The sequence below is a fragment of the Chrysemys picta genome, chromosome 11 (assembly GCF_011386835.1).
Source record: "Chrysemys picta bellii isolate R12L10 chromosome 11, ASM1138683v2, whole genome shotgun sequence".
NCBI classification, from domain to species: domain Eukaryota; kingdom Metazoa; phylum Chordata; order Testudines; family Emydidae; genus Chrysemys; species Chrysemys picta.
Genome location: NC_088801.1, coordinates 64326478 through 64345050, shown reverse-complemented (window position 1 = coordinate 64345050; position 18573 = coordinate 64326478). Strand labels below are relative to the sequence as shown.

At 42.6% G+C, this 18573-nt stretch overlaps 1 protein-coding gene across 50 annotated transcripts in view; it reads right to left on the bottom strand.

Annotated features, from left to right (window-relative positions):
* Positions 1-18573, bottom strand: part of MAP2 (microtubule associated protein 2) — a 342492-nt gene that overhangs the window by 145379 nt on the left and 178540 nt on the right. The window lies entirely within an intron of this gene.

The window sequence follows — 18573 nt, the reverse complement described above, 5'->3', positions numbered from 1 at the left end:
AATGGGTTTGCTACTCCTGAAGGTCCTGTTCATGCAGGGGATGCTTGCTGCGATTCCTGTTATTTTTTAATATAGGATGAAAGGATGAAAACATCACCCTCGCACCCTTAACCACTGCCACCAGCTCTCCCATTCATTTCAGGTTCCACATCCACGGCTGCCATTGTTGTTTCTTAATTCCTCCGTGGACTTGACTTAGTCGTCCGCCGGGACTCTCTTTCTCTTCCACACCATCCCTTTGCCCATCTATCCCCTGCTTCTTCTGTGAACCTTGCTACTATCTCACCACTACTGCCGTTACCCGCCTTCTCTTCTGCAGCTCCTGGCATTGGGGTCAGCTTTCCTGTATTTTATGCCTATTGACATTCTGGGCCATGCCTCAGCCAGTGTCCAACACTTTCCATGATAAGATCCTGTTTTCAGTTGCTTATAACTTTATCAAACTAACAATTCAGGCTAAAATCTTCCATGTCCGATGTCTGCCTCATAGCATGTGATCACGTCTTTAAAGACTATATTGTAATATAAAAGGGGGCTGAAATAAAGCCACACAGGCAGCTTTAATTGGGGCGTTTCCTAACTTTTCAGTGCTTGACTACATCTTCAATGTACTTTTAATGTAGGTTTGTGTGTGTGGTTTTGTTTCATGTTTTTGGCACAGGTCTGTGTCAATTACAGTTTTATACCCATTGGTCTCATTAATTTTTAGCTTTGGTCTCCAGCAGTTGACAGGTTTTGTTTCTTAAATACACCTCTACCTCGATATAACGCTGTCCTTTGGAGCCAAAAAAAACTTACCGCGTTATAGGTGAAACTGTATTATATTGAACTTGATCTGATCCACCGGAGTACACAGCCCCGCCCCTCCAGAGCACTGCTTTACCGCATTATATCCAAATTCGTGTTATATCGGGTGGCGTTATATCAAGGTAGCGGTGTATTATACCTTGAAGAGGATGGTTTCATAAAACGTTGCAGCAAGTTAATATCAAGAGACTTCTCTGTCCGACTGCGTAGAATCCACCATTCACCTCTGTGCAGTAATTAGTTACAGTGGAATTAGCGGAATTCGTGGAAACAAAGCTCCAGCCTGCATTGATTTTACCCATCCACTGGATGCAGAGGAATTTTATAATAAACTAATTAAATTTGCTCTGGCTCGGCAGAACAATCAATGCTGTGGAGACAGATGAGCATAGTCATCACTTACAGCCCTACTAGGCACTCTGATGCATGGCTGATGCAAAATAATGCTAAAAGGTCTGATCCTGGGGAGGGGGAATATATATCTATATGAATAGCTATAAACGGTACACCAAGATTTTAGACAAGGATATAAACTAAAGCAGGGACAGATCTGTAACCTGTAAATTGATTCACAGGATGGCATTAACAAGAACATTAATACGGCACTTGAACAGGGTTTTGTTTTAAATAACTAGCACTTTCAAGCTGTCCCCTAAGGCCAGAGTTGGATATATGCTCTTAAATATCCTAAACGGTATGAAGTCCTTATTATTTCTTGCAACTTGCAAATATTTACTACACTGATCAACTGTCTGCATCAGAACAGTGGAAATCCTGGACTGCAAAAATATGCCAGGCTATAATTTATCACCCACCCCCCTTAAACCCACCCCATCCTCTTGTTTTTGGACACAATGGGACAGATCCTCAACTGGTGTACATGGTCACAGCTCTATTGTGGAGCTGTGGGATGATCCACCCCAAAGAGTTCATGACCTGCTCTCACTAGGACCTTGAAAATGAAAACTTCCTTTATCAAGATTTGCTGACTTACCACAACGAAATAAACCTGGCCAAAGTTTTGCTTGCAAATAATGCAATTACTTTATCTCAGTACACTGAGCAGATGATCTGTTGACACAGATTATGCTGAATGAGGAGTGCTGCGTAGTAGGTAGAACCCTGGACCGGTTCTCAAGAAACCTGTATTCTGTTCCTGGCTCTGCCACCACCCTGCTGTGTGGACTTTGGCAAATCATTTCAGCTCAGTGCCTCAGTTTCCCCATCTGTAAAATGAGAATAATGATCCTTCCTTTCTAACGCAGTGCCTGTCAGTCCTCATCCTCAAAGGAAATCTGCACACTTTCAAAAGACAAGCCTAGGAATTTAAATTCATTACTACGCTAGACACTAAAAATCATGGACTAAACAGAGACACTGGATTTAAGGTTTATTACAACAATCTGTAACCCACCGTGACAGACCCAGACCAGTGGGGTACAGGAGTCCGGTAGAGGGCAAATATACTGATCACTGGATGAGTAGTTTTCTGTTCCCTGAGTGACCAGGGAAGGGGCTGCACTAGAGTAATCAGGAACCTGCTAGAACCAGTTAAGGCAGGCAGGCTAATTAGGACACCTGGAGTCAATTAAGAAGAAGCTGCTAGAATCAGGTAAGGCAGGCTAATCAAGGCACCTGGGATTTAAAAGGAGCTCACTTCAGTTTGTGGTGTGAGTGTGAGGAGCTGGGAGCAAGAGGCGCAAGGAGCTGAGAGGGTGTGCTGCTGGAGGACGGAGGAGCACAAGCGTTATCAGACACCAGGAGGAAGGTCCTGTGGTGAGAATAAAGAAGGTTTTTGGAGGAGGCCATGGGGAAGTAGCCCAGGAAGTTGTAACAGCTGCATGACAGCTACAGGAGGTACTATAGATAGCTGGTTTGCTTTAGGTTGGGGGGTTGTCTGTAAGCGAGGACAGGTCTGTCTCCCAAGATCTGTGAGAGTAAAGGATCATCTTTCAGGATAGGTTGTAGATCTCTGATGATGCGCTGGAGAGGTTTTAGTTTGGGGCTGAAGGTGACAGCTAGTGGTGTTCTGTTATTTTCTTTGTTGGGCCTGTCTTGTAGGAGGTGACTTCTGGGTACTCCCCAACCTAAAGCAAATACTCACCAGCAACCACACATCACTGAACAAAACCACTAACCCAGGAACCTATCCTTGTAACAAACCCCGATGCCAACTCTGTCCACATATCTATTCAAGTGACATCATCATAGGACCTAATCACATCAGCCATACCATCAGGGGCTCGTTCACCTGCACATCTACCAATGTGATATATGCCATCCTGTGCCAGCAATGCCCCTCTGCCATGTACATTGGCCAAACCGGACAGTCTCTACGCAAAAGAATTAATGGACACAAATCTGACATCAGGAATCAAAATACTCAAAAACCAGTGGGAGAACACTTTAACCTGTCTGGTCATTCAGTGACAGACCTGTGGGTGGCTATATTACAACAGAAAAACTTCAAAAACAGACTCCAACGAGAGACTGCTGAGCTGGAATTGATATGCAAACTAGACACAATCAACTCTGGATTGAATAAGGACTGGGAATGGCTGAGCCATTACAAACATTGAATCTATCTCCCCTTGTAAGTATTCTCACACTTCTTATCAAACTGTCTGTACTGGGCTATCTTGATTATCACTTCAAAAGTTTTTTTTCTCTTAATTAATTGGCCTCTCAGAGTTGGTAAGACAACTCCCACCTGTTTATGCTTTCTGTATGTGTGTATATATATCTCCTCAATATATGTTCCATTCTATATGCATCCGAAGAAGTGGGCTGTAGTCCACGAAAGCTTATGCTCTAATAAATTTGTTAGTCTCTAAGGTGCCACAAGTACTCCTGTTCTTTTTATAGATAGCTGCAGTCCACAGGGCCCTGGGCTGGAACCTGGAGTAGAGAGCGGGCCCGGGTTCCCCCCAAACCTCCCAATTGACCTGCACTGTGGGTTCTTCCAGAGGGGAAGGTCTCTGGGCTGTTCCCCAACCCACATGGTGAATCTCTGCGGCAAGAAAATCCGCCAATAAGCGCAGGACCCATCAAGATAGAGGAGGAACTTTGTCACACCCACTAACCCCCCTTTTGTCCTATGACTGCCGAGGGGTTAATGGGTCACTCTACCTTGAATGGTCCCTTTACAATATGTGCTAACTGCTTGTGCTAAACAACCTGTTCTACCTTGCATGTAGCTGTGACAGTCAGAGTACCTTCCCCAGACCTGAAGAAGAGCTCTGTGTGGGTTGAAAGCTTGACTCTCTCATCATCAGCAGCTGGTCCAATAAAAGATACAACCTCACTCATCTTGTCTCTCTAATTTCCTTTCTATGGCACTTTGAGATCCACTGATGTGCTCATTCAATAAAAAAGAGCATCTATCCTTTGCTACAGATACTGAACACATCATTACATTTGTTTTTAATTTGGACTACTGTAACACCTCTTTCAACAAACAACGAACAGGCATAATTACCTAGTACCCAAACACATAATGCAGCTTACACAGTCTGTTTATTCTTATCTGCCCACTACTCCCCTTGCACCCCTTGGAAACATGGTGTGTTGTCATTAGTCACGAGTCTATTTGTCTAATTTAGGCCCTCATGCTGCAAGCTGCTCCATACAGCTGGATCTGTGCACACTTGCAGAGCTCCATTAACTTCACAGAGCTGCTTGCAGTACTGGAGGTTAGGACTGTAAATTCCTCTGGGCCGGGACCTTGTCTTTGTATAGACTCCACCTGCAGAGTGATATACAAATAAGTAACAATAAAAGCATGAAATCACTACCACTTATTTTATAGCTTTTTATCCAACAATACTTTATAAAGCGGGGCTGCAAATGGGCTCTGATCCATTAACACAGAAGCTTTCATCATATTTTCCCTAGAGTATAGACTATTGCAGTAGAGCTGTTTTTCCTCACAGTAGCACAGAGCTTAGACCCAGGTGAAAAACTTCATTTTCAAACAGAATTTAAGAACCTTCCTATACCTGCAGGGCGTCACTTAGGATACACTGTTATTTTTAATTAATTTGCCAAGTGCACTAAAACGAAGGTCAAACACGTCTGAATTTCAGCTGGTGCTGATGAGAGCTCCCGCAAAAGATTTAGACCTGGAGTCCAGATAATGATGATATAAATCGAGGTTCAAATGAAATCGAGAGAGTTACACAGATTTACACCAGCTGAGGAGCTGGCCCTAAATTTTGGAAAGGTTTGCAGTGGGACCTTTGGTTCTACTTCTGAACCAAAGATCAATGTCAAGCGTCCTCCAGACTGAGAAAGAGTCAGATCTACAAGGAAACTATTGTCACCCATTTGCTGTGCAAATCTACTCTACTGGCTTATGAAGGGTGTATAATTCAGTGCACTTTTCCTCGCTACCAACATTTCTGCCACTGAGAGCTGGATTGTTAACACTGTTGGAAAATACTCACTGTTCAGACAATTTATTCAAGCACTAACGCTACGAAAACAAGCAGCGCAACACTGGCCAATATAAATCTATTTATTCTAAAAGCTATTAAATTACTTCTGTGTTACAAATGACTGGATTATTCAAACACTTTTTCATTCCCAGTGGTGAAGTAGCACCACTTGTCCAAAGACAGGAAAAGGATACAGTCTAAAAATCCCCTTTACCCTAAAGTGATCCATGGAAAATTCTTCATCAGGCAAGAAACCTGAAAAAAGTTTGCTGTTGTGAAAAGACATCTCTGCACCACTACTATTCATCTGAACACATAGTGACTGAGAGTCCGCAAAGGAGACTGAGGCAGAGTTTGGTTGCAATGGTGTGGAAGATTCAAAGCTCTCTCGGCACCCAAGAATCCCTCAGCTGCAGTCTGAAATATGCTGCAGACAGTGTTTAATCATTTATCGAATGCAAGCTTAGTACCATCAGCGACACTGGCATCAGGGGGAACGTTTTTTTCATCCTCTTAGCAGGAAATAACTTCGCTACATTAGTGGGAACCCATGAGAAAGTAGCAAAGAAATGAAATGGAGAAGGAAGAGGATGGCAAAGGGTAAAATGAGTACATCAGTTTTTTCACAGCTTGCCTAAACAGCCCAGCTAGGACCCCGAGGGGACTGGAGTTTCAGGAAACGCTCACTGTGTTACAGAGACACAGACAACTGCTGCAGTAGATGAAACTGTAGGGTGTCTGCTTTCTACAAATGGTATATCCGTTTTTATAACGAGGAGCAAAGGAAATTGTAAAGGTAATAATTAGTACAGATGTACTTGCAACCTTTTGCAGTGTATAGCAAGGTAGATGGGTCATTACCATTCCATATTTTTCCCTTTGTAGCCAGCATAGGTCTGGGGCTGTTTTCCAAATGTTGTCAAGAGGGGTTTTAATACATTGCTTGAAAGATATGCCACCTGCTATTTTATTTCTATAATTTATTGTATAATGAATGCCTATAAATTCCTATGGTAGCTTAAGAGACTAGTAAAATGAATTGCTGACTTTTTTTCTCTGTTCGTCAGCAACCAGGAAGAGTTTAAGTCATTTTAAGTCCTTGGTCAGAGACACAGTAAAAACATTTGCATTAGCAGTCCGAATATATGTTTGGTCTCTCAGTGAAAAGTATCAGAAGATTTTCACTGCCACTTGAGTGCCACTGCTGATACATGAGTGGATTGTAATTTTTGCCATTCATTCTTAGGAGCCTTAGCCTACCTGAGATGGCCATGAAATTGGTAGCTTCTATCTGGGGTAGAGGAAAGTGAGTCAAGGAAGGATACCAAACAAACAAAAAAAAAGGACTAAGGTAAACTTTCATATTCCCTGACCCAGGAAATACAGGCTGTACTGTGCCACCATCCATGGAAATCTCACAGGAAAGCATATCTCCATAGGGTGAAAGAGAAAATTCCCTGGAAACTCCTCCTCAGAGAGAGAGACACAGAGAGAGTGATTGAGGTAAAATGAGTCCCTTAGTAACAGGGAGACAGTAGTGCTGTAGACTAGAGCTTAAAGTGAACTGAACTCTTCCTGGTTTGCAGATGAACAGAGAAAAAAAGCGTCAGCAATTCATTTTTACTAGACTCTTAAGCTACCATAGGAATTTATAGGCATTCACTATACAATAAATTATAGAAATAAAATAGCAGGTGGCATATTTTTCAAGTAATGTATTAAGATTCCTCTTGACAGCATCAGGAAGAGGAAGTGATTATCTGAGACGAGGTTATCAAGAGAAATCTGGGTAATCATTACCATCATAATGCCACGTTGTACTTATCTCAGAGTCACACATTGGAAAGACTTTGCTTCCACTTCTGGAGCCAGAAACCCCACCTCAGGGCTATGGGCATTCCTCATGTCTCGCCACTCACTTATTTTTGTGTTACCTCTCAGTACCGAATACTCCCAAAATTCCAGTACCAAGGGGTTAATGAGAAGTGAGTGCATACATGTTCCATTTGTATAATTAAAAAGTAGGAAAGAACCCCAATTCTGGGAGAATAACTGTGCTACAGAAGTTTTAAATACCATATTTAATCTTGCCTCGGGCTGAGAACCCTTTCTGAAATACGATAATCCTCGGTGAGGCTGTGACTGCTAAAGCAAAATTCATGCTGACATGAGTAAGTTCTTAAACAGAGCTTGTCTGGTGCATAAAGCTGCGATGCGCCAGAGCTCTCGCTGTCTGAGCCATGAGTGACAGCAGCAGCAAAGAAAATTTGCCAATGTCTTCCACTTTCATGAACGTGCAGCAGCCTTTAGGACAGTGGTCAGCCTAGGACTTTTGACACCAACAGAACAGTTTCCAAGTGCTCAGATAGCAACAGGCAACGCTGGAGGGTTGCGCTGCGCCTGGGAATCAAAGAGGCTGAAGAGGGGTGGCTGAGAGAGAAAAGCTCAGTAAGCAAAGAGGAAGACGCACCAGGCTTCAAGCACCAGGAGTGTGTCTGGTTCATCTTCTGGCCTTGTGCCTTGCCCCCACCATGGCAAGGACGGTCACTCGAGAAGCGGACTTTTTAGTCACTCGTGACGCTACAACTACTTTGGTGCTTACATCATTGTCTTTCAAGATGGACGGTTGCCATCTCAGATAGCATGGTAATTACTGCGGGAGGTCCAGAGATGGAATAAATTAGATCAGACTACATCTTGGGACACCAATAGGGGGTGCTGTGCTGTGCTGGGAAAGAGAACGGATCTATGATTGGGAAGAAATGAACGGGGACTTCTGGGCAGTGCCACTCCCAGCCTTCCCTCCCATCTAGCTGGAAATCACCCTCCTTTCTCTTTTGACTAGTCTCAGAATATATCTACACAGCAGGATCCCGCCGCAGCAAGTCTCAGAACCCAGGTCTACAATCCAGGGTTACCTTCCTCCCTAGGCTTCAGAGCCTAAGTTCCGCCTGAGCCCAATCACAGCCTACACCGCTCTTTTAGCACCGTAGCATGAGCCCTGCAAGCTCCAGTTTGGAGACCTGGGCTCTGAGACTGGCTGCTGCAGGATCCTGCTTGCTGGGCAGACGTATCCTAAGATGCTGGCTCCCTTTCCTGCTCCTGTGGGTCCTGCCCTGGACTCATACAGGGAAGAAGTACCATAAATCCAACTGCACAGGCCTTGGGGTAAAAGAAAATACATAGCCAGCTGATTTTTAAAAATGCTAGATATTCCCTAATTTAGCTTTCCCATATATTCCCAAACCCATTGAAGGTTCACAGTAGCATTGTCAATGCCTGGGGATGCAGGAGGCTCTCAAGAAAGAGTGGGGGAGGAGACTCATTTGGGGGGGAAGGCTTCTTCTGCTGGGGGGGTGGGGGAGGAAGGAGAGAAGATAGAGAAAAAGGCAAGACTCCTTCAGAAGGGAAATACAGACGCTTCATTGATTTGGCTCCCTTTCCTCTCCTGAGCATCCTTTTGTTTTTCCCTTCAGAGATTCCTATGCTCCGACTTTAAAGGTAGGCAGCTCTTCGGATTGCTGTATGCCAAACTGAGAACGATATTTCAGTGACCTGACATATATGCCAAATGGTAAGACAGGGTAAAAATACATTGTACTTCTATAGATGTTTTTATTTTTTTAATCAGAAGGATCCCACAGCAATTTAAAAGAATTAATTAATTAAGTCTTACAAGATGACTATAATGAAAACATAACAATCCCCATTTTACAGGTGAGTAAACTGAGAAAGATTAAGTGACTTGCACCCACTCACACAGTGAGTTATTGTCTCAGCTGGGGCTAGAATCAAGATCTCCTGACGCTCAGTTCCCTGCTCTTACCAATAGGCTAACATACACAACCCCATAGTTGTCTCTTATGCTATGCGGTGTACAATTCCAAACTCCGTCTTTTCTGGTGTGTGCATTAATGCAAACTGCATTTTATGAAGACGGGAATACACAATACGATAGTCTGTACGATAGATTTAATAAGCATTTACAAATTACTTTTAATCTTCAACAAGTTTGGGAATATATGCGAAAGCTAAATTAGGGAATACCTAGAGCTTTTTAAAAATCATCTGGCTATATATTTTCTCTCACCCAAAGGCCTGTGCAGGATTTATGGTATTTAAGTCTTGTCTACACAGATATTAGCCACCAGTGTAAAACCAAGGTGAGCTGCACCTGGGCAAACTGCACTGCAGCAGTTAACCATGTTTACACTACAGGTTTGCCCTGGTGCAGCTATACTTATGGCAAGGCCTAAAACACCCAGCTTAGAGGTAGAAGAACACAAAAAAATATTTCTAATATTCTCTACACATCATCTAAGGGCTTATCTACACTGGCAATTTACAGTGCTGCAACTTTCTTGCTCGGAGGTGTGAAAAAACACACCCCTGAGCGCAGTAAGTTTCAGCGCTGTAAAGTGCTAGTATAGACAGTGCACCGGTGCTGGGAGCCACGCCCCTCGTGGAGGTATTTTTAGAACACTGGGAGAGCTCTCTCCCAGCGCTCTGCCGCGACCACACAAGGCACAGTAAAGTGCTGCCATGGCAACGCTTTAACGTTGCCAGTGTAGACTAGCCTGAAGCTACTACTTCCGTAAAATATGTGGCAGATACAGAACACAATGTGGTGTGACACACAAGTTTTACTGGGTTCACTTGAGAGGAACTACATAATTTACTCATTCCATAGCACCTCACACTGACATATATTACCTACATATAAATTAGCAACTGCAGAGAAGCTGAGAGGGTTTAAATCTCTGAGCTTGTAAATCACCTGCAAAGCGTTTGTCTCTGTTAGCAATCTGGAATGGGGGAGTGGCTCTGCCATGGGACAAAGCAGAGTTAATCAAAGGAAAGGCTCTTTGGGAGCCAAGAACTGTAGCCTCCTGTTTTTTTTCCAGGTCTGTGTATCTTTCATAGAATATCAGGGTTGGAAGAGACCTCAGGAGGTCTTCTATCCAACCCCCTCCTCAAAGCAGGACCCATAGGGTCTCAAGATATCACCTCCCTTCTTTATCTCTTTGATATAGCATTGCCTGAATTTTCTGAGTTTTTGGAAATCCAACTGATACGGCCAGGCTTTGTCCCCTCTGACAACTGAAACACCAGTTAAAAGACAGTGGGCCATATCCTCAGGTGATATGAATCCATGTATCTCCACTGATGGCAACAGAGTTGGGCCAATTTACACTAGCTGAGGACCTGACCAAGTGTGTCTCACCTTTCATAAGAACGGACATCCTAGTGCACACAATTTTAAACACTTCAGAAACCTTAAGAAAAGTTTCTGGAATGTAGAGACCTTCCCAAATGATGTCTTAGACACTCTGTCCTGGTCCTCAGACTTGGAGTAATCTCCTTTATGTTGGAGTTGATTGCCTGGCTGAGGAACTGCATACAAGTTTATTTCAGGTGTGCGGTGCAATCTAGGAGGTGTTGACAATCCCACACCTCCTCTGAACTTTTCTTTGCTGTGCTCCATTACGGGACCATGGAAGATAGGTAGGAATTTGACAGAAGAGCTTGCTGGCTTCCTTTTATGTTAGGCTGAAAATCAATGTTTGCATTCAATAAAAAGAGTACCTGACCCATTCTAGACACTGTGCTGGCAGACTGGATTGGCCTTAATGTCAAAGATCTCTTTGACCTACCATCCACACTTCAAGAGGCTGAGTGGGGGACCTCATAACCACTGGAGGACCCAGAGGCTGTGACTGCCTCATAGAACCATCAGAGTGAGCCTAAGACCTGGAGTGAGAATGCTTCATGGGAGAGACAACCCAGAACACGGTGGAGATAGGAGAAACATCGCTGGCCTTGTTGAGGAGTTAAGTGTGTGGGTCGGGACGGACGTCTGTAGAAAAGGAGGTGACCTTAGTCGCAGTAAGGCCGGCCATAGCAAAAGCATCATAGAGGCAGTCAAATACAGAGCAGCAGTCAGACACAGTACATGCTGCTAAGGCACTTGTCAAAAGGCACTTCCGTTGCCTCTGCTAAGGAACGTCCCCAGTGCTCTGTGCACTTGAGGAAACCGACAGGAGACCATGGGTGAAAGGCACGGAGGCTACCAGTGATGCCTCCATAAAGTCCATTAACAAGCATTTTGGGGGAGGATCAGCTCCTCCTCCTCATCTGGGCAAGATGAGCACCCAAATAGGATAAACGATGTTGTTTTATTCTCTGGTTGATGAAGGCTGATGCTAGCAAAAAGCCTCCCTCGCCTGTGTTGTTGTGTCGGCTGTCTGCTGCCAGGACACCCACGCAATGAAGTTCCTCTTAACGTCCATCGGATAGGCTTGTGGAGAGAGGGGAACATTTTGATAGCTTTTGCCAATGAAAGTCACACCACATGCGGTTTTTAGGGTGGTTCCCAGTACACTACTGCCAAAATCGCTGGACTTTTATTAGCACCATGGCTGTGTGGGTTCTGCACACAGTCACTGCGCCGATGTAAATAATGTTGAGGGAGAAAAGAGGTGAGCTCTGTCCAGGCAGGTTGCAGAAAGACAGTCACTGAATCCTTGAGACCCACCCTGGCCTGAATCTGCATAAAATGGAGCCTTATTTGAATTTTCATTATTTGAAAAAAATACTGGCGATCATATTTCCCCCAAATGACAGTGAAGCCAGCCAGTTTGGGCTGTTAGGAAAATTTCAAGCTTCACTTGTTCTCATCATAGGCAGGTATAGGAGGAATTATACAAAGCTATAAATATACTGGCAGGATCGGACAGAATTTTGCTGTAAAATACGATTTCAAACAGGGGCTAGTGCCTCCAAAGTAGTCAGAGTGCTTTTTGGGAGGCTCACAAACAAATGCTTGGATTTTCCCTGTAAAGTATGCACACTCATCAAATGAGCTGGGTATGGGTTCGAACATTTATTGAAAGGGTCACCAGCTTCAGTGAGATACAGACATGTACAGTGCTTTTATTCATAGATTTTAAGGCAATTATAATCACCTAATCTGATCTCCTGTAAAACACTGGCCATAAGAAAGCATCTGTGTCCCAATTCAACGCAGGTACCTCTGTCTCTTCCCTTCCCTCACCAAGAACATTAATTCCTCAATGCTTCTAGCCTTCATGAGTCCTGGAAGATGCAGCCCCAACTCATTTTTAAACCCAGATCCCATGCAAACTACTGCAGAATTTTGCCCTCTCTCATTTAAAAGAAGAGCTTGCTGTATAAGCTCTCTCTCATGCAATGTAGTTGTTTATTTAAAAACTGTGCAGTCCCTATGGCACTGAATGATCAGTATTTGATAGCGAAAGCCATAATTTAACTAAATTCAGCAGCATATACAGTATTAAGAAGTAGGCTCCCAGCTGATTACTTGAGGCCAGCCTCTCCATAAGGAATGCACATTTTTACGTGTCCTTATTCAATTAGTAGGGATGTTGAAAAATCAGGAATGTTTTCTCTTTATAGTATTCATTTCAGATTGTTTTGTTAAAAAAAAAAAAGTATCCATGCCACATGGTTTGAAATAACTGGGATTTGCGAGAACAAGGAAAACATTAGCCCTTCGATTTTATTAATCAGGGACACACCTTTTTGCCATTCAGTGCAACGTAATGCTAAGAAGTACAGAAACTATTTTCATATTAAAAACCACAAACTGTGTTGCAGTCAATGTGTTTCAGAAAAATCTCCAGTGACTTCAGTGCCTAAAAGAGCTTAAGACATCAACAACTCTTCATCCTTTACAGCCACCTGGGCTATTAAGATGAGCTTCTGATGAAGGTCACCTTTCCCTGCATTTGATCCACCATCATCCACTGACTCATAAAGCCCAGGAGGCAGATATGTTGTGCTTTGGCACAATGCTTCCATCTGTTTTGGGGCAACTGTAACAGTTCACTAGATTAAGTTGTCAGTGTTACCAGCCAGGGTACACTGCCTCACATTGAACCATGCACAGCCTGTGACGTACAATGGAACGTAGGTCATAAGACTGGGGCTTGGTCTAGCTACAGCGTTATTATGAAATGAGCATCAGCTGTGAACTGAGGTCCAGAGCCCGGGCTCAGCTAAACACCTTGATTCGTTCAAGGTACTTTTTAGCACATGCCTAAACTTAAGCATCTGAGTAGTGTCATTGATTGAAGCCAGGCACATGCTTAAGTACCTGGCTGAATCAGGACCTAGGAGAAGAGGAACCCTGGAAGAGCTGAAAGAAGAGCCCATAGTGCCAGTATTGCTGAAAAGTAGGTTAGAAATAAATTGTTTTAGGGAAGAAATGAGCAATTGGAAAGGTGGGACCAGCGAGCTTCATCCTCCAAGCCCTTCATCCTCCAAGCCCGTGTCATTCGCGCGCAGTCCCCATTTTCTGCAGGGTGGCTAGGTTCCCATGTAAGCTGTAACCAAATCACCAATTCTGAAAAATACTGGTTACCATCATTCACACAAAGGAGAGTTTTCTCACTGAGAAAATACTTTCTTCCCCTTCCCCTAAATGTGTTGTGTGAATTTAGTGCTTGTGCAATGTGCAGCCATGGAGACCTCTGGGCACAGGCAGTGGCAGTGCAAGTTTCCCCAACTTTCCTCAGTCCCAGTCTGGAGGGACCTGAGTCTAGGTGAGAAAGGGTAGTTCAGTCTCCATAACCACGCAGTCCTGGATCTCTCTGCTCAGGCTTCCGGTGCTGATGCCACTTAATGCCAGTCTGTGTCTTCCTTTATGTTTGTACAGTGACTCCAATTCAGACACAAATGATAACAGAATGATTTTATATTGTTTGTTTGGCATTAATACTAATTCTAATAATAATAAATATGCCTCCATTGTATAGTATTCAAATTGGATAGCATACTATCAAGCAAGAAGTACTGTTTAGGTCAGAGACTTGCTAGTTAACACTTTATAAACTCTGAGGAGTCCTTGTGGCACCTTAGAGACTAACAAAGTTATTTGGGCATAAGCTTTCGTGGGCTAGAACCCACTTCATCAGATGCATGGAGTGGAAAATACAGGAGCAGGTATAAATACATGAAAAGATGGGAGTTGCCTTACCAAGTGTGAGGTCAGTCTAACGAGACAATTCAATTAACAGCAGGCTACCAAGGGAGGAAAAATAACTTATGTAGTAGTAGTGAGAGTGTCTTCTAATGGACAGCATTGGTTTGATTTTGAATTTATAAAACAGATTAAAAAATATGAAAAGTGGTGACTTACTCTAAGTATTGGAGTATGTTAATATAATCTCCCAGGGAGGGGGATTTGACAGAAAAGTTGTAGCCAAGGAAGAACCTAGGGATATGTTGAAAAAGACTTTTAAGAGTAATGTTGTGAATAAGAATACAAAATTACTCAAGATAGTTAAATCCAAAGCTGACTGTGAAGAGTTAGAAGGGGACCTCACTAAACTGGGTGAATGGGCAAAAAAATGGCAGATGAAATTCAATGTTGATAAATGCAAAGTAGTGCATATTGGAAAACATAATCCCAACTATATGTACAAAATGATGGGACCTAAAGTTGCTGTTACCACTCAAGAAAGAGATTTTGGAGTCATAGTGGATAGTTCTCTGAAAACATCTGCTCCATGTGCCATGGCAGTCAAAAAAGCTAATAGAATATTAGGAACCATTAGGGAAGGGACAAGTAATAAAACAGAAAATATCATAATGCCACTACATAAATCCATGGTATGCACACACCTTGAATATTGTGTGCAGTTCTGGTTGTCCCATCTAAAAAAAAAAAAAAAATTTGAACTGTAAAAAGTTCAGAGAAGGGCAACAAAAATGATTAGGGGTATGGAACAGCTTCCAAATGAGGAGAGATTAAAAAGACTGGGACTATTCATTTTAGAAAAGAGACAACTGGGGGATATATGCCAGAAGTCTATAAAATCATGAATGGTGTGGAGAAAGTGATTAAGGAAGTGTTATTTACCCCTTTATGTAACACAAGAACCAGGGGTCACCCAATTAAATTAACAGGCAGCAGGTTTAAAACAAACATAAGGAAGTATTTCTTCATACAACACACACATGTGTTACCAGCAGCTGATGTGAAGGCCAAAAGCATAAATGGGTTCAAAAAAGAATTAGACAAGTTCATGGAGGACAGGTCCATCAATTGCTACTAACCAAGTTGGTCAGGGTTGCAACCACATGCCCTGGGTGTTCCTAAACCTCTGACCCCGGAAGCTGAGACTGGATAACAGGGGATGGATCACTTGATAAATTGCCTTGTACTGTTCATTCCCTCTGTAGCCTCTGGCACCAGCCATTGTCAGAAGACAGAATACTGGGTTAGATGGACCGTTGATCTGACCCAGTCTGGCCATTCTTAAGTTAAGAAGAAATATAAAAACTCCCAAGAAAGGGGATTGTGTATAGAAGATATATATTTAATGGTTTTGTGGCAGTGGGACAAGTTAAAAGGAGTTAAAGAATTCTGCAAACAGAGGCTGTGGCAGTATTTGCTCTTGATAAAAATCAATCACTGTGCTGTGACAGTGAGAAACCAAAACCAATACAGAATATGCAGTTATGGGAAGACAAAACAAAGGGTGATCTGTACACACACATAATGTGCAATCAAACTATAGAGAATTTAAGAAGATGTAAGGGCACTGGCACTACTATGGACTTGCCCAATTTGTCTCTTTCGGCACAGGATAATGGCTAGCCTGATTTGTATTCCTCCAGTCTCCCACAAACCCACTTGATAAAATGCTGTAATTGATAATGTTAATGATTAGGGACCTCCTGACTTGTTCTGTTAAAAGTTGTGTGTTAAGTCATGGAAGGTGCTGGATGCCACTTACCACCAGAATCAATACAATTATGTTTGTTAAGTTTTTGTGCTAGAAAAAGAGAAAAATGATTGAGTGAAACTGCTGTTTTGAAATGTGAGCAGCTTAAATGTGTCAGCATCTGCAAAATATAAAGGAAAAACTCCCAGAAGCATCAAACCCCAATTAAAGGGGAAGGTATGTGTACAATGAATTGGCTTTTAAAAAAATTCCACTAAAAATCCATTTGCCTTCACTCCACTAATAGTCCAACTGAAGTCAATGGGACCACTCATGGAGTAAAATGCTCTTCAACACGAGTAAGGGTTACAGAGCATAGCCATACCATTTGGGAAGCAGAGGCAAATGTTTCTTTTATAACCCAGGTAGATAGCAGAAATATTCAGAGTCAAAGATCTAAAGATACAGAATCAATTTAGTTTCATTTATCTTAACTTGACGGCATCCGCCTGCTGTCAGTTTATCTTGTATGAAAAAAGAAGAATCCTATTCCTAGCATCTTGAAAATTAATGAAGCAGGCACGCTTCCATATCAATGATTACTAAATGCAACCTCAGTTTTGACATGTCCTAATGTCTGAGTGGTTCACTTTGCAACTTTCATCATGCCCTTTTAATGCAGGGTGGGAATGGAATATTATGAATTACATAGAATAGTAGAACAAGCAACAGTCTAAATTCAGGGGAGGGAAAGGATGAGCCACACAATATCAGTAGAGTGTATCACTGTAACTGAAACAAAGCAGTAGGGATGTTAAGGATTCATCACACATCCAGCATGAAACCATTTATTTAAGGAAAGGAAATGTATTGTTAGACATAAGTGAATGCTGGACAAAATTTCCCATATATATTTAAAGTATTTGTGATGAATTTCCTTCAGCAATGCTCAATTTCTGTGTTCACTTTCCATGAACATTCATGTGATGATCTAGTTTTACAGACACAGATGTTCTCAGAAAGCGAGTATCAAAATCATTCATATTTGTGATAGTAATGCCTACACTACAGATTCATCCACTCAGGGGAAAGAAACAGTTACATGTGACTTACCTGCCCAATCCCAACATACCAACAAAGCTTGAACAGTTAAAATTGAATACTACTGGAGAAATGTTTGCAATCATCCCCCAAGTTTAAAAAAAATTGGTCAGACATTTCTGAATTATGAATAGGTTTGATGACATCATGAGCTGCTCAGGAAACACCTATGAACCAATAAGAAATTAGGGGTAAATTTTCAAAAGCTGCTAAGTGACTTCAAAACCTAAGTTTCATAGAAGCCCAATGAGATCTAGGTTCCTAAGTGCTTACGTCACTATGGAAAATGAGATTTAGGCTCCTAAATAACTTAGGTAGTTTGGGAAATTTTACTCAAAGGCCCCAAAGTACTCAAGTGTGTGTTTAACTTTAAGAGGATTCTCACTGATTTCAGGTTACTCCTAGCCCTGTGCCTTCACACTTCCCATTCCATGACCAAGGAACAGGACTTCAGTGGGAAGCCCTGCAACTTGACCAGAGCTTAACGTTTAGCACCTGCTTAAGTGCTTTGATCGATGGGGTCCTTACTCTGTTTTACAGAATATTTGTTGTGAATTATTCATTCAACTCTAATTACTACTAATAAAAATAAGTCAAATGGTGAAAGTTACCTTTGATACTTGGGTACAACGTCTTGTGGAAAAAATTCACTCATTCTGAATTCATTCACCTCACCAATGGAGTTTTGGAACAGTAAAGGCCAAATCTTGTCCTGGTTTGGAGGTGTGTGTTAGAAGGCAAGAGGGTATGGGCAGCCTCTTTCGTCACATAGCATACACGGTTATAGTATAGATAGTCTCCCAGAAACTATGGCAACTGGGGTCCTACAAGTCCCTAAGAGAAAGATACACAGATAGGCACCTATCTAGTGTACAAGAAAGCCACTGTTACTACACCACTGTTAGCACATCACAGCCTCAAGGAGCATGGTCAGGTGCCCAGCCACGATGTACAGTATGAGCTATCCTGAGGTGAAAGGAATGCAGCAGAGGTATCCACTTCCTCCATGGATCTCCTCACGCCCCTTCACTTTGAGCCATCCTGTCCATGTAGCACAATGGGATTGTTGCTATTCTACCCACCCGAGGCAGTAGCAGCAGATGAGATCAAGAGATTGCCTCTTAACTATGCTTGCATAGTGTCCAGGGCAAAGGGGCCTCCAGTGTGAGGGGCTACTATAATATAAATGTTCACAACTGTAATAATTATTATTATTTGCATATCCTAATGATGGATTAGAATGTGACACAAAGAGTTTATAAAGAAGCTACTAGCAACCCAAATTACACTCAGGCCTGATCTACACTACACCCGCCGGTCGATCTAAACTATGCAATTTGAGCTACGTTAGTAGCCTCAGTCGACATAGCTTAGATCTACTTACCGCAGGGTCCACACTATGCTATGTCGACGGGAGATGCTCTCCTGCAGACATTGCTTCCGCTCTCCCATCAATTGAGCGTGTCTTCACTAGACCCGCTAAATCGATACTACTGCATTGCTTGCAGCAGCGCCGATTT